A 14,252-nucleotide genomic window follows, 5' to 3' on the forward strand; every position below is an offset into this window, starting at 1 on the left:
GCTAGCCTCTTTCCTTCAAAATTAGTGGGGGATGGGGCGCTTGGGTGGCTCAGTGGGTTAAAGCCTCTGCCTTCGGCTTGGGTCATGATCCCAGAATCCTGGGATCGAGCCCCGCATCGGGCTCTCTGCTCAGCGGAGCCTGCTTCTCCCTCTCTCTCTGCCTACTTGTGCTCTCTCTCTCTCTGTGTCAAATAGATAGATAAAAATTAAAAAAAAAAAAATTAGTGGGGGATGCTGACTTGCCCTCAGCCATTGGCCATGTGCAGCCTCTAATGATGTCTTCACAGCTGTTGTAATCTAGTGGTCCAATAAGCCATAAATTTCAAATATTTACCAAAATTACCACTCTATTTGAGCACCTCTTTTTTAATTGAAAGACAAAGGTTTCGATGAAAATGAAGAATGGAATTTTATGTGTGCGTGCAATGCGGAAACTAAATAGGAGATGCGTAGAGCCCAGAAAACCCCAAGCGCAATTAATCAGATGGCAAAGTTCTTGCCAAGGGCATGAAAACCAAATGCTTTTCTTCACTAAATCTAAATCAACATTTGTCCGAGGCTCTCATTTCATAATCATTCTCCTCATCCCTGCCTTAACTTTTTTTTTTCCCTTTAACCACCATTCCTCCATATCTACTGTGTTGGTACCCCCAAAGGGCCAACCTCAGAAGGCACAAAAGCCCGCTAATGCTGGGCGAAAGTTGGCACTTCATTCTTCATTCACCCTCTGAGCCTTTATATTTTTCCACCCTCAAAGACAGATCTTGGAGATGGATAGAGCTCTCGTCTTCCTTAATTTTGGATTTCTTGGCTTTTGTCACTTTAAAGCAGATCCTTCAAGTGATTTAAATGTGACTCTCCCCGCCTCCCCGACCCTTGGGGTAAAGGGGAGGGTAAAGAATTTAATGTTATTTTTAACTGAACTATCTTGTTAACCTTGGGGGACATCCCTGGAGCTAAAATCCATTCAAGTAATAATAGCTCAGCAACTCATTCCCTGCAGAGAGCTCTGCCTAGAGTCAGTCTGGAAAAACTCTTTAACAGCACAGTCTCTGCCTGGCGCTTTTCTTTTGGTTTCTGTGGAATTTTTCTTAGTAACAATTTTTAGCTGAGGGGGTTAGCGACAATTGTAAACTAAGGAGCGTTGAAAAGAGAGTGTGGTGGGGAGGGCCGCTTGGAGCTCTAATTAAAACAAAGGCGGCTTGTGTGAGCGGTGTCCTCCCCTTGGTGCAGAGGGGCAAACAGCGCAAGATCCTCTCCGAGCCCACAGTTCTCCAGTCTGCAGGGACTTATATTTTTAAATACAATTCAGAGTAATGCCCCTTTGTTGATTATACTCGCCTTGCCAAACTTGAGGACCTCCGGAGCTGCCAGACATTTACTTTTAAATTTCGTCTGCCAAGCTGCCTTCCAAATGCTGTCATTCTCACAGAGGGTAGGGCAGCCCGTGATTACAGCTTACCAAATTCTAGGAAGCTTGCTCCGACCATATTTCACAGGGAGCCTGGTTCTGAGACTGAGCAGATCAAGCCAGAATTTGGTGTCACTTTCATCTTTTAGAGGGACATAGAATTGTTCTTCCTTCCTGATAGTGCACACAAGCTTGAAAGGAGAGAACACCAAAGCAAACTTCCCAGCTCCCTGTATGAGAGCGGCAGGCAGAGAGTATGCAATCCAGACCCAATTCAAAAAGACTTGTCAAAAGGAAAGAGAAATGCACAAACACGTCTGTACTTTGTCCTCCGAATTTTAAAAGCATCTAATGTTACATAGCTCATGTGAACTTTATTTAAAGCCCAGCCGTCCAAGGAGTATTCCCTTTATGGTTTTAGTGGCTGTCTTCTTCCCTTGCTGTTCACGACTGATTATTTTATAAGCTTTTTTGTAGCTGGGTTTATTTGACTTCACCTTTTAAATGTAGCTTTGTTTCGGACCATACAGGAAGTAGAATGCCAAAGGAAAACTCTGCATGGGGCGGGGGTGCGTGCAGGAGAGGGGCATAGGGTTTGAAATAACTCTTGGGAAGACAGGAAACTAATTTGGGGGTTTCTTGATTTTTCCAGTGTGACTATCTATAAAAGCTGAACGCCAAGCTTTGATTCCTAGGTTTTATGAGGTTGCAGGAGTACAAAACTAATACTTGGCGAGGTGTTCTTTTTTTTTCCCCCCGTGATGAAAAATGTAGGCAGGAAAAACAAGGTGTAGCATCCGTTTTCAATTAAAAAAAATAAAAATTTAAAACCTCTCCCTCTGGGGCTGGGACTGAGCCAGGTGAAGGAATGGGATGGGTGTAGTCACTGAGAAAGTAATAAGATGAAAATACCCTTCTGCTTGAAGTAACTTCATATTTCAGAGGGGTTCCCCCCCCCAATAAAGAAAGTTATACTCTGCTATCATTTTATTTCCAATAGTTTTTCTTTAAAAATTCATTTACTTTAAAATTTTACGAATTCCCAAAGGCGCTGGATTTGATTTCTATTTTTTCTGTGCATCTCTGATTTCCCTTCGATCCCACAGGGGTAAATATTTGACATCCAGCCATTCCCAGGGGTGGCAGACCAATGTACTAAACACAGAGTCGCTTCAGTTCACCAAGAGATGAAGTCAGGCTCCAGGGGATAAACAACCGTCCATAAATAACCTCTCAGAAATAGCCCGAGGAACATGTCCTGCAAAGAAAGCCTGGCTCAGTACATTCTATTTTGTTTATTTTGCATAAAAGTTTTCTTTGTCTAGATTCGCACCAGCATAAAAACACTTTCAGTAAAACGGGTCGTTAAAACAAAACCAAGTTAGAACGAACACACACACACACAGAGAGAGAGAGAGAGAGAGAGAAAGGCCCACCTGAAAGGAAATAACTGTTGCCCCTTGAAATGCCAGGAGAAAACGAGCTTACCTGTCATTCTAGTGACTCAAAGATGGAAAGAAAAGGAAGAAGCCGTGGAGGGCGTTCTTTGCCAAGTGCTGATATTCACAGCCTCTGCCTGAAGCCCAGGGCCTGCAGGGCACAGCTGAGCACATTTTCAGTATCTGGCTCCTAGTGGCAAATCCAGCTGTTGTCGGTAGTAGGGACACAGGCTTCAAGACTTAATATTTGGTCAAGATGTAACAGACCCATCACTACTGTGAAATAGCTTGAGCCACTTTTCGACCATTCGGAGGAAAGGTACTATTTTAAGACGTTCTTTTGGAACTGTGTTTTATGGAGATGACTTCAAGCAAAGGGAAGGGGTGGTGGGGAAGTATTAGATGGATCTGTACCGTATACTGTATACACTTTCGAGTCTGTCATTTAGCTCAGTTTCACTTTTAGTGGCCAAAGATGTGACCCAATTTATCTATTTGGATGACTTATGCATATCCATCAGTTTCAGAGGATTAATAAAAATAGTACGAGCTCCAAAGAGCCCACCCCCATGGGGTGAGTAAGTGTAATTTTTATATTAACAATTACCTCCTCCCTTTTTAACAGTCAAGTACTTCCATTGTCATACATCTTAGTCCATTTTCCTTCTAATTTCTTTGGTTTCTGTCTTCTTTATTTTATTATTACCACCCTAGGTCAAATTCTTATCATTTCAGAAATGTATCATTATCATATCCAGCCTCCAAGCTGGCTTGACTGTCTTGAAGCTCTCCTTGCCACTACATCCCCATCTCCACCTCTGGGTAAATTATCTGAAAACTGTGCCTGACATCATGAATTCACCCGGCTCAGAATTGTGTTGGCATCCACTTCCTAAAGGAGGAAGTCTAACCTCCGACTTTCCTCCATTCTTCTAAATTTCATGTCTACTTCGTTCACTAAACATACGTGGTAGGGGCAATCCTTTAAAATCTCTCATGGTGCACGGCCATCACCTTTATTTACACAGTGTCCCTGCTTGGACTGTCCTTCCTTCAATTTGATGCTTCGGGGTTTAATTTAAGCCCACCCTTATTCCACAATGACCTTTGGTTTTTCTGAAGTGCTATGAAATAATACATCACTTACTTTGAATTATTAGTTTATCCTACTTACATAGCTTACAACCTTAACGAGATTGCAAATTCCTTGAGGACCAGAACTGGGTCTTCCAATTTTTTTCCTCAGGCAGCATATGTCCTCAATTAGTGTTAAAAAAAAAAAAAAAATCCTTTCTTAGGAATGTTTAAGCTACTTTATTAATATGTGGTTATGAAGAAGAATATTTCTTTGTGGAGGTAGTTCCAGCTTCCAAAAGAGTGAGACCATTTTCAGCCTCTCTTAACCGATGGAGCGGTAAACTCTCCAACCAGAACCAGACAGGAGGGACAAAAATCTATGGAAATGAGAGAAAAAATGATTAGCTATTTTCTTTTGTTCTCAACTCAGGAGTCTGTACACCCAAGAATGTATTCTTCCTTATAAGGCTTCAAAAGGATATCTGTCACATAAAGAACCCCAAAAAGATAGAACCTGTATAATGGATAGCTGACTTCAACAAATTAGCCTTATTAGGTAGCCCAGATTGCCGAGATTCTGCTACTAATTTCCTTTTGCTATCTTGAGGCCTTTAGTAAAGTCACATTGAATGTTACAGTCTTGTGCTAGGAAATCAAAGGAATGGTCATTTGTCCCTTGTTAAGGAGAGAGTTTTCCCCATTGGTGGCCAATATGATGGTGGCAACAGTAGATGCAGAGATAGGTCAATCTAGAAATCTGTTGTCTAACTCTCCTCCTCACCAGGAGAAGACAAAATCAAGAGTTCCGAGTTTTATATGACTTTTAATTTAAATAAGGAAGGTGACAAGTAGCATTTCCTTTTTAAATTCTTATTAAAAGATGTATAATACTGAAGTCTCATAGACAATATTATTATTATTATTATTCATGTATTGAATTAGTTGAAGCAGGTTAAAAATCTATGCTATATAACAGATACAGAGAAAATTTCATTTTCTATAGCTAGAACTTGTTCATAAGCTTCTATTCCTACATAGTTATGGAAAGAACTTTAAGTTTCCCAATCAAATAATTAGTCACTTTTGATTTAAGTTTTAAGTAAGACTTTTCCATATAATCAGTCTGTTGAGGCAAATTTTCAGTTGTTTGACTTTTTTGCCCCCATCTTTTCTTTTCCTTTCTCTTGAGGCAGCAACTGGGCACAGAGGAAATCTTCCATTATATTTTAGACCCAAGAGGATGAGGTGAATTCATTGGGCTGTGTGATTCCTTACCTCACATTATATAAAAAATTAATTTGAGAAACAAACTTACATGTAAGTGTCAAAATTTTTTAAAAATCTTCAAAAAAATAAAAATAATAATAAAATAAATAAATAAGATAAAATAAAAAATAAAAAAATAGGAGCAAATCTTTTTGATTTGGGGTTAAGCAATGATTTCTTATACAGGACCTAAAAAACACAAACTTTTAAATAAAAATATTGATATATTAAACTTCATCAAAAATATAAAACTCCAGAAAAAACACTATGAAGAAAATAAATACATAAGTCACAGAGTGGGAGATAATATATGCAAAGTACTTACCTTCTAAAGACCTGCATCCAGAATAGATAAATACTTGTTACAACTGAATAACAAGAAAAGGAAATTTTAAAAATGAGCAAAGATTTGAAAAGAACCTTACCAAAAAAGTACACAGATGTCAAATAAGCATATAAAAAGCATATAAAAAAAAATCAACATCATTTGTCATCAGAGAAATTAAACTTAAAACCACATGCAGTACCACTACATACCTTTTAGAATGGCTGAAATCAAAGACAGGCAATACCAAGTGCTATGAGGATGTGGGGAGGTTCAATGGGACAGCTGCTCTGGAGATAGTTTGTTGTTTCTTTAAAAGGAAGGAGAGGCTGCCAGCTGTCTTTCCAAGTCCCCATTTTCTGACACTTCCTTATAGTGAAAGTTAGAGATGGCAATAGGCTTTATCAGAAGGCTACATTCTGCAATCCCCTTATTTGTTATCTGTGGGGTTAAATACTTCTCAGTAAATTATAAGCAGAAATTGCTGGGTGGGAATTCCAAGGAAACTCTTTTTTTTTTTTTTTTTAATTTATTTATTTATTTTTTCCAATTTATTTATTTTCAGAAAAACAGTAATCATCACTTTCAATGGAAATATAAGGAAAGCCACAAATGAGCATCACATATGTAATTTAAATTTTTCTAGTCACCATGTAAAAAGAAGAAGGGCTCCTGGGTGGCTTAATGGTTGAGTGGCCAGCTCTTGATTTTTGCTTGGGTTGATCTTGGTGTTGTGGGATGGAGCCCTTAGTAGAGCTCCATGCTCGGTGTGGGGTCCACTTGGGAGTCTCTCCTTCCCTCTGCCTCTCCCCCCATTTGTGTGCTCTCTCTCTCTCTTTCTAAAATAAATAAATATTTTTTAAAAAAATAAGAAGAAACAGGTGAAGTTAATATTAATAATATACTTTATCTAACCCAATATGTCCAAAATGTTATTGTTTCAGCTCAAAATCAATAAAACAAATTATTTAGATATTTTACAGACTTTCTTTTTTGTTATGAAGTCTTCGAATTTTGTTGTATATTTTACACTTTCAGCACATCTCAGCTCAGACTGGCCATATTTCAACTGCTCAATAGTAGCATGTAGTTGGTAGATACTGTATTAGAGAGCAGAGTTTTAGATAAATAAGCATTTTTTTGCCCTTCTGCCTTTTTTCCTTTGGAAATGGAATATATTTGTGTTGGGTGGAGTTTCAGCAGCTATCTTAGACCATGAATTTCCTTGAAGTTGCAAACTGCAGAAAAGAAAGGTAAAAGATGTCTGTTTCTGGACATCTATGTAATCTGCTTACCAGCCCTTAGGCTGCCCAATTCTTAGTATCAAACAGTATAAGCTATCCAAATTTATCCTTATCAATAAAGAGGATCACTGGATAATAATGAAGACAGAAAGGCAGTGTATTATATTGGTTAAAAGCACATTTTTAGAAGCCGTGTATCTAGTTGCAGATCCTGACATTGTCACATAGTGATATGTGAACTTGAGTAAACTATTTAAGTTCTGCAAACTTAATATCTTTACTTAACATAAAGCAGAGATAATAATATTTCCCTTTTAGGGTTATTGTAGGGATTAAAAAATGTTAATATATGTAGCATACTTATATTATGAGTCAACTGTTATTAACTCATTAAGAAAATGTAATAATTCTGAACTTGTATGCACCCAATAATGTAAGCTCCAAATATATAAGTCAAAATTGACAAAATTATAGAAAGTAGTTAATAAATCGACAATCCTAGGTCAAAAGATTGACAAACACATTTTTCAATATTTGACAAAAGGAGGATTTTAAATTTAAAAAACAATTTAAAAATGCATACATAAATGAATGTGAATAATGTATCTTGGGTAATCTTTACATTTGATGATCTTCCAATTTGAATCCAAGCTTTCTGAAAACTATTACAAATATGAAGCCGTATCAGTTTAAATAGTTTTTATTGGGGAAAAATGCTATTTTCTTAGGTTTACCATGTTATTTACATTTGGGGATAAAACATCTATCTGCTTAACTCCTTAGTTTCCTTCCATTTCATTCACACACTAAATATGTAAAAATCTGTTTTTCAATTTGACATAAATCATTAATTTCACGATTTATTTTATCACATAAATATTAAGATTCTGGTTACAGACTCTTAACTCACTGTGTATATACCTTAGCAAAACAGCATAAGCAAATGAGTGGATAATGCTTTCTTTGGAGGATGATGAATGTTCACTTCAGTGGGAAGTTTCTAACATAGCCTTCCCCCTGCCTCCCCCCTGCTCTGGGCATCTATTCCCTTAGTCTGTCTTCCAGTAAGACACAGCAGGTGGAAGTAAACCCAAACTTCCTAAATGTTAAGACAATTGCAATGGTTTCTGTTTATAATATATCCTTTAAATTTTGGGTGTTAACCCCCAGCTCCCCCACTCCCAGTTTTTGACTATCTTTAAAAAAAACTACATTCTGTTTGCTTGTTGGTTCTACTGAGATAACTTGCCTCATTTGTGAAGAATCAATTTAAACAGGATTTGTTTAAAAACAACAACAACAACAACAGCATTAGCTCTATATTAGACTAGAGCCTGAGAGATGGAAAATGAAACAGGAGTCAGGCTCAAATTTACTAAACAATCTCAATCGTACAGAAACTCCAGGCAACTAAAGTACCCTCTGGAGAGTAACATTTCATGCTTAGGAAGAAGTTATTTACTTCGTGCAGGAAAGTACTTTGCTCCAAAGAGGGGCCCTGCCTCACCATAATATTGGGTTTGGCCTATCATGGGACTAGACCTAAAATATTTTATGTTCTCAATTTATTTTCTCCCACATCTGGATTAAGGATAATTTTTCTAGACCTGAATTATGGAAAATTTCTCTTGTCAAATATATATGCCATATACTTGACTGTAAACATATTGGTCTAATTGCAAAATTTACCACTGGGAAAGCTAATTATTTAAGGTGTGGATCCAAAGCAGAATTTCCCCACCTTTATGTAAACCACAAACACATATCTCTGGTCACTTGAAGTGTTGAACTCCCCTGCAAGGCAAAGAGGCATTTCCTGCTGGGCCCTCCCAGGAGGGGAGGCTCAGACCTTTGGCTAGGGGTTGTTTCCACAGGCTGGAATCTTTTTTTTCCTGGATGTGGGGGTCCTCTTAAACACAGGGGAATTGTGGTGGCCCTTTGAGGTTGCACAGGGAATTATTTGAGTGCCTCCTTTCAGTTTCACTCATATCCCTTAGCATTGCTCTAACAAGGAGCCCATTCTCTTGTTAAGGGCTTCTTTGGCAATTCCCTGGGCGGAGGTATTGCTGAACTGCCTCCTGTCTTTACCCCCATGTTTGCTGGAACCAAGAGAGCAAAAGAGAGGGATTCCCTTTTAGCCTTGTGCCAGGCACTTTTATAGTTCTGTCTTGTTTTTATTTTCCTACAGGGAAAAAAATAGGAGTTTCTACTGTCTCAGAGCACTACTTTTCAAGATCAAACTTTAATGGCAAAAACAAAAATCATGCATATTACTAAAATAGAAATATTATTGCTTTTATTTTTTAAAGATGGCAATGGAATGCAGATAGCAAGCATGAATGCTTATCAAAGAAAATTTCAATTGTACCTTTTATGGATTAAAATTTTACATATTATTCAGTATATATTCATTAGGTACACGCTGTGTACTCGATCCTAAGTATCTGTATTCACAGATGAAGACTGTGAAAATAAATAACACTTGGTTCTACTCTGAAAAACTTCACACTCTCTCCTGGGAAATGTGTGTAGCAAGGTGACAGGTATGGAAATATATAATTATAATGCAATGTACATGCTATTGTAACTCAGAGAAACAGTAAGTTCTGACTACTGTGTCTTACAGCAATTGCATAGGGTAAACAGTATTTGATGTGGGTCTGGAAGGGTGAGTTGAATTATAACATGGAGAAAAAGCACTCTTTCTAAGAAGTGAAGACAGTATGTTAAAAAAAGAACAGTGACCAAAAATAGTGTGGCATGTTTCGGGAATAGTTAGTATTTTGGTATGGACACCAGGCAGTGTTCAATGGGTAGAGTTGATGCTAAGTGAGTTTGGAAAAGAAAATATTATCCAAGAGATAATGCATGTTAGACAAAATGTTAAGGCTTTGGGATTTTGTTCTCTGAACAATGGAGTTTGCCTTTGAAGGCTTAAAGAAAGGGACTAATAGGATTTTTTATTGAGTACTAACCATATGCCACACATTGTTCTAAGTGCTCTAGATAAATTTACTCATATAATCCCCATTATAACCATATGAAGGAAGGGCTACAATGATATCCACTTTACTGATGGTCCTGGGCAAGTTATCAGTTTCCTCATATCTTCCCGTTGATCTGTATGTCCTACACAATCCCAAGCAAAACCATAGCTGGCTTTATTTGTTTGTTTGTTTGTTTATCTTTTCCCAATATTGTCAAGCTGATTCTGCATTCATATAGAAATGCAAAGGTCCTAGCATAGACAAAACAACTTTTATAAAGAAGAACAAAGTGAGAAGATTTACACAACTTAATGTAAAGATTTATTGTGAAGCTATAGCATTCAGATTGACAAGTAGAATGGAGAGCCCAAAGCTAAAGCCTCATATTTATGGACAACTGTTTTATTATTGTTTGTTTACAGAGATGTAAATGCTATGCAGTGGACAAATGATAGTCGATAGTCTTTTCAACAAATAATGTTGGAACAGTTGGATATCCATAAGCCATAAAAAAGAAAAAAAAAATCCGTCTCTCACACCATATAAAAACTTAATCACATGAATCATACACTTACATTTTAAACCTAAAACTATAAAAGTTCTAGCAGAAAACATAGGAGAATCTCACTGTGACCACAGATTTGGCAAAGATTTCTTAGATATGACACCAAAGCTCTTATCCATGAAAGAAACACATGATAAGCTGGACACCATCAAATTTAAAAACTTCTCTTCAAGAAATACATTAAAATAATAAAAAGGCAAACCCCAGATGGGAGAACATATTTAGGAAGCATGTATCTGATAAAGGATTTGTATGCAGAATATGTAAATAACTCAAAAATTTAGTAATGGAAGAACAAATTGCCCCATAAAGAGATTGCAAAAGATCAGAAGGGATACATCTCCAGAGAGGATATGCAGGTAATAAGTAAACACATGTGAAGATTTTCAACATCATCAATAATTATGGAAATGTAAGTTAAAACCAAAATGAGAGGGGCACCTGGGTGGCTCAGTGAGTTAAAGCCTCTGCCTTCGGCTCAGGTCATGATCCCAGGGTCCTGGGATCGAGCCCCACATCAGGCTCTCTGCTCAGTGGAGAGCCTGCTTCCCCTCTCTCTCTGCCTGCCTCTCTGCCTACTTGTGCTCTCTAACAAATAAATAAATAATTAAAAAAAAATTTTAAACCAAAATGAGATACTATTACATGCTTATGAGAACACCTTAAGTTAAAATGTTGGACCACATCAAATGCTATCAAGGATATGGAGCAACTAGAACTCTCAAACACTGCTGGTGGAATGAAAATTGAACAGCCACCACTGATTAACATTTTGGTAGTTTTTACGAAGCTGAACATACACCCATCATATTCTTCAGCCGTTTCTCTAAGTATTCATCTAAGAGAAAAGAAAGCATATATCCATACAAAGACAAGTAAGTGAATATTCACAGAAGCTTAGAACCGGGCAAAACTCAAAAGGTAAACATGGATAAACAAATCACAGTATGTTTATACAATGGAATGTTGCTCAGTAACAAAAAGGAATGAACTACTGATACATCCAACAAGACAAACAAATCTTTCAGTAACTATTGTGAGGAAAAAGAGCCTGATAAAAAGAAGTCATACTCTTTGATTCCATTTCTATAAAACTCTGTGAAATGCAGACGCTTGCTTCTGTAGGGACAGAGAGCAGATCAGTGGTTCTTGGGGAGGAGAAGTAGAGAGACAGGAGGTAGAGATTACAAAGGGGAACAAGTAAACTTTTGGGATGATGGATATGTTCATTATCTTGATTGTGGTGATGGTTTCCCAGGTGTACACGATGTCAAAGGGGATCAAATTCTATGCTTTGAATATTTGCAGTTTATGTTATGTCAATCATACCTCAACGAATCTATTAACAAACAAAAATTTAGTGGAAAGATGTCTGAGTCTACCGTGTGATTTAACATTAAGCCTGGGGGCAAATCTGTGCACTTGAAAGCCATCATTACAATGAAAAAAGGATTACTAGTAAGTTATTCAGATGATTCTTTTCTTTGTTCATCCAGCAAATCTGTATGAAGTGCCTGTGGATGGCAACAGTGCTGGGAGGACTAGACATGGACATACAGTGGAGGACCAGCTGGCGTCCCACAGCCCTCAGAGAGTCGGTTTGGTCCACAATAGCAGTACAGTAGAAAGGCTGAAAGAACAAACGTCAGGGTGCCTGGGTGGCTCAGTTGGTTGAGGATCTGCCTTTGGCTTAGGTCATGATCCCAGCATCCTGGGATAGAGGCCTGTGTCAGGCTCCTTGTTCAGTAGGAAGCCTACTTCTCCCTCTCCCTCTGCTGCTCCCACTGCTTGTGCTCTCTCTTTCTCTCTCTATGTCAATAAATAAATAAAATCTTAAAAACAAACAAACAAACAAAAAAAAAGTACAAACTTCAGAGCAGAAAAATCTCTCCGAGAATTACCCCAAAGTCTTCTACTTAACTTTTTCATCTGTTGAGATTGGGCCACAGAGTTAATTTATGTTACAGTGTCAGAATGAAAACCCAATTCGAGAGATTTTTGTTTTAACTTCTCTATTGTCCCTCAATATTAAGAAACTCTATCCTAATTAGAAAGATTGAAACAAAATTGAAAGTTATCAACTATCTTACTATAGATTTAATGTTTTGAAAGTCATAACTATGTACCATCCAAAATCTTCCTTTATACCACCACAGCAATAAGTAGCACCCTGGGAAACACTGGGCCAAATGTTCTCTAGACTCACTTTTAGCCTTAATATCTTCAAATCTCGTAATCTGGATTTCGTCAATGTGAAAGTCAAGGATAAGTCATGCCAACTGTAATTGCCTTAGCCTTCTTTATCCTACTGGGAAAAGATAACATGTTTCTGTTGGGTCATGGGATATAATGTAAGGTTCCACACCGGCATGCAGATGATCGTCCTCACCTTTGTCCTTCTATATGTTCCTGGAAGTTGGTGGTGGGTGTGAGGGTGTGGGGAAGTAAGATGTGGGAGACAGCAAGAGACTCCAAGCTGGTTCAATTCTCCCTTGGTGTGCTCAGTACAATGGAAAAGAACTGCTTGCTGAACAGAAGTGACCTCATGGGCAGTGTGACTTCTTTAAGGTTCTTGGGCAGGGTCTTGACCTCTCTCATTTGATGTTGGATGAGCCCCAGTTTCTATCATTACTTTCACTGAAGAAGAGTCTCCTCCCAGCACCTTGCTACCATCCGAACCTGCCAGTTCTTTCACATAGCAACTTTTCATCGTGGACAAAGTAATTCCATAGTAGAAGGTTTTGGTCTCATGAAGATTCAAAACTTACGTTCAGAAGTTGAATGCTGAGCACAGAAAAGGTATGATCCCTCTGGGTCATACTGCATTAGAAACACACAGGCATACAACTGTGACACGCCTTAGTCACCATTTAGTTCTATTCTCAAAGGGGATTTTTCTTAAGGCACTTGCCAGCCACAAAGAACTGGAACAAAACCAGTTTCAGAGATTGCCACTCCTGGGCCAAAGCCAACATTCTCCTCTTTCTTCTGACAACGTAAGGTGTAGGCCATCAGCTCTGTGTCTCTCTCCTTTCAGGCAGGGTTTTCCACCTCACCACTTTTGGTATTTCTGACCAGATCATTCTTTGTCTGGGGGACTGTCCTCTGCATTGTATATTGTTTAAGAAAATCTATGGCCTCTACCTGTTAAGTTCCAAGGGCTCTGCTCCCCAGTTGTGACAACCAAAATGGTCTCCAGATACTGCTGAATGTCTCCTAGTGGACAAAATCAGCCCCGGGAGAGAACCATTACCTTCAGGTAACTTTATTTTGGAGTCCTGAGGAAGGTCCTAGTCTGTCCCAGGCCTTTTTCTAATCTCAGTCTCAAGGAGATGAGACTGAGAATTTCCTGTGCCTCTCTCCTTATTCAGATTTGACTGTTTTCCCCCCTCAGCAGGTTATATAACAGAAAGAAGGGCTTATTTATTAAGTTAAACAAAAGGTCACATCCATCTTTTCCCTGAGGCTAGGAAGCAGTGAGTCTGCTTCACTTATAGTTACAAAATTAAGCAAGGTCACTTAATATCTGTTCCCAAGTGCTGACCTTAAGCCAGAACACATACTTGTTTCTATTGGTGAGGATAAAAGAAAAAATAAACTCTGGGAGGGGATCTCATTTCGTTATAGTTTTATTTGGGGTCATATCCAATTAGCACTTTTTCTTTTCAATACGGCCTATTATTATAAATAAACCACACAGAGGCTGCATTTTAATCTTTTTAAATTTTTAAATATTGTGCCTTGGGAGGTTGAATACACTTTTCAATGATAATCATTGGTAAGAGAAGCATATTTTACCCCACAGTGATTCTACAAATCGAGCGTCTAATATTTTCCTGTAAGAATAGAGTCAGAAGAGGTAAGTAAACAGAAGGCAGCCTTTCTACATTTCTTGAAACCAACTTTAAGAGAACAAAGGTAGTAATTAGGATTCATTT

At 38.1% G+C, this 14,252-nt stretch overlaps 1 long non-coding RNA gene across 1 annotated transcript in view; it reads right to left on the bottom strand.

Annotated features, from left to right (window-relative positions):
• Positions 1–4,032: 4,032 nt before the first annotated feature.
• The window catches only part of LOC122917598, a 48,623-nt gene continuing 38,403 nt past the window's right edge, over positions 4,033–14,252 (bottom strand). The window contains exons 4-5 of the long non-coding RNA XR_006386409.1: positions 5,519–5,561; positions 4,033–4,304 (exon numbers count right to left, since the gene is read on the bottom strand). This is a non-coding gene — a long non-coding RNA (uncharacterized LOC122917598). The remainder of the gene's footprint in view (positions 4,305–5,518; positions 5,562–14,252) is intronic.

This window comes from Neovison vison, chromosome 9, assembly GCF_020171115.1.
Source record: "Neovison vison isolate M4711 chromosome 9, ASM_NN_V1, whole genome shotgun sequence".
Taxonomy (NCBI): Eukaryota; Metazoa; Chordata; class Mammalia; order Carnivora; family Mustelidae; genus Neogale; species Neogale vison.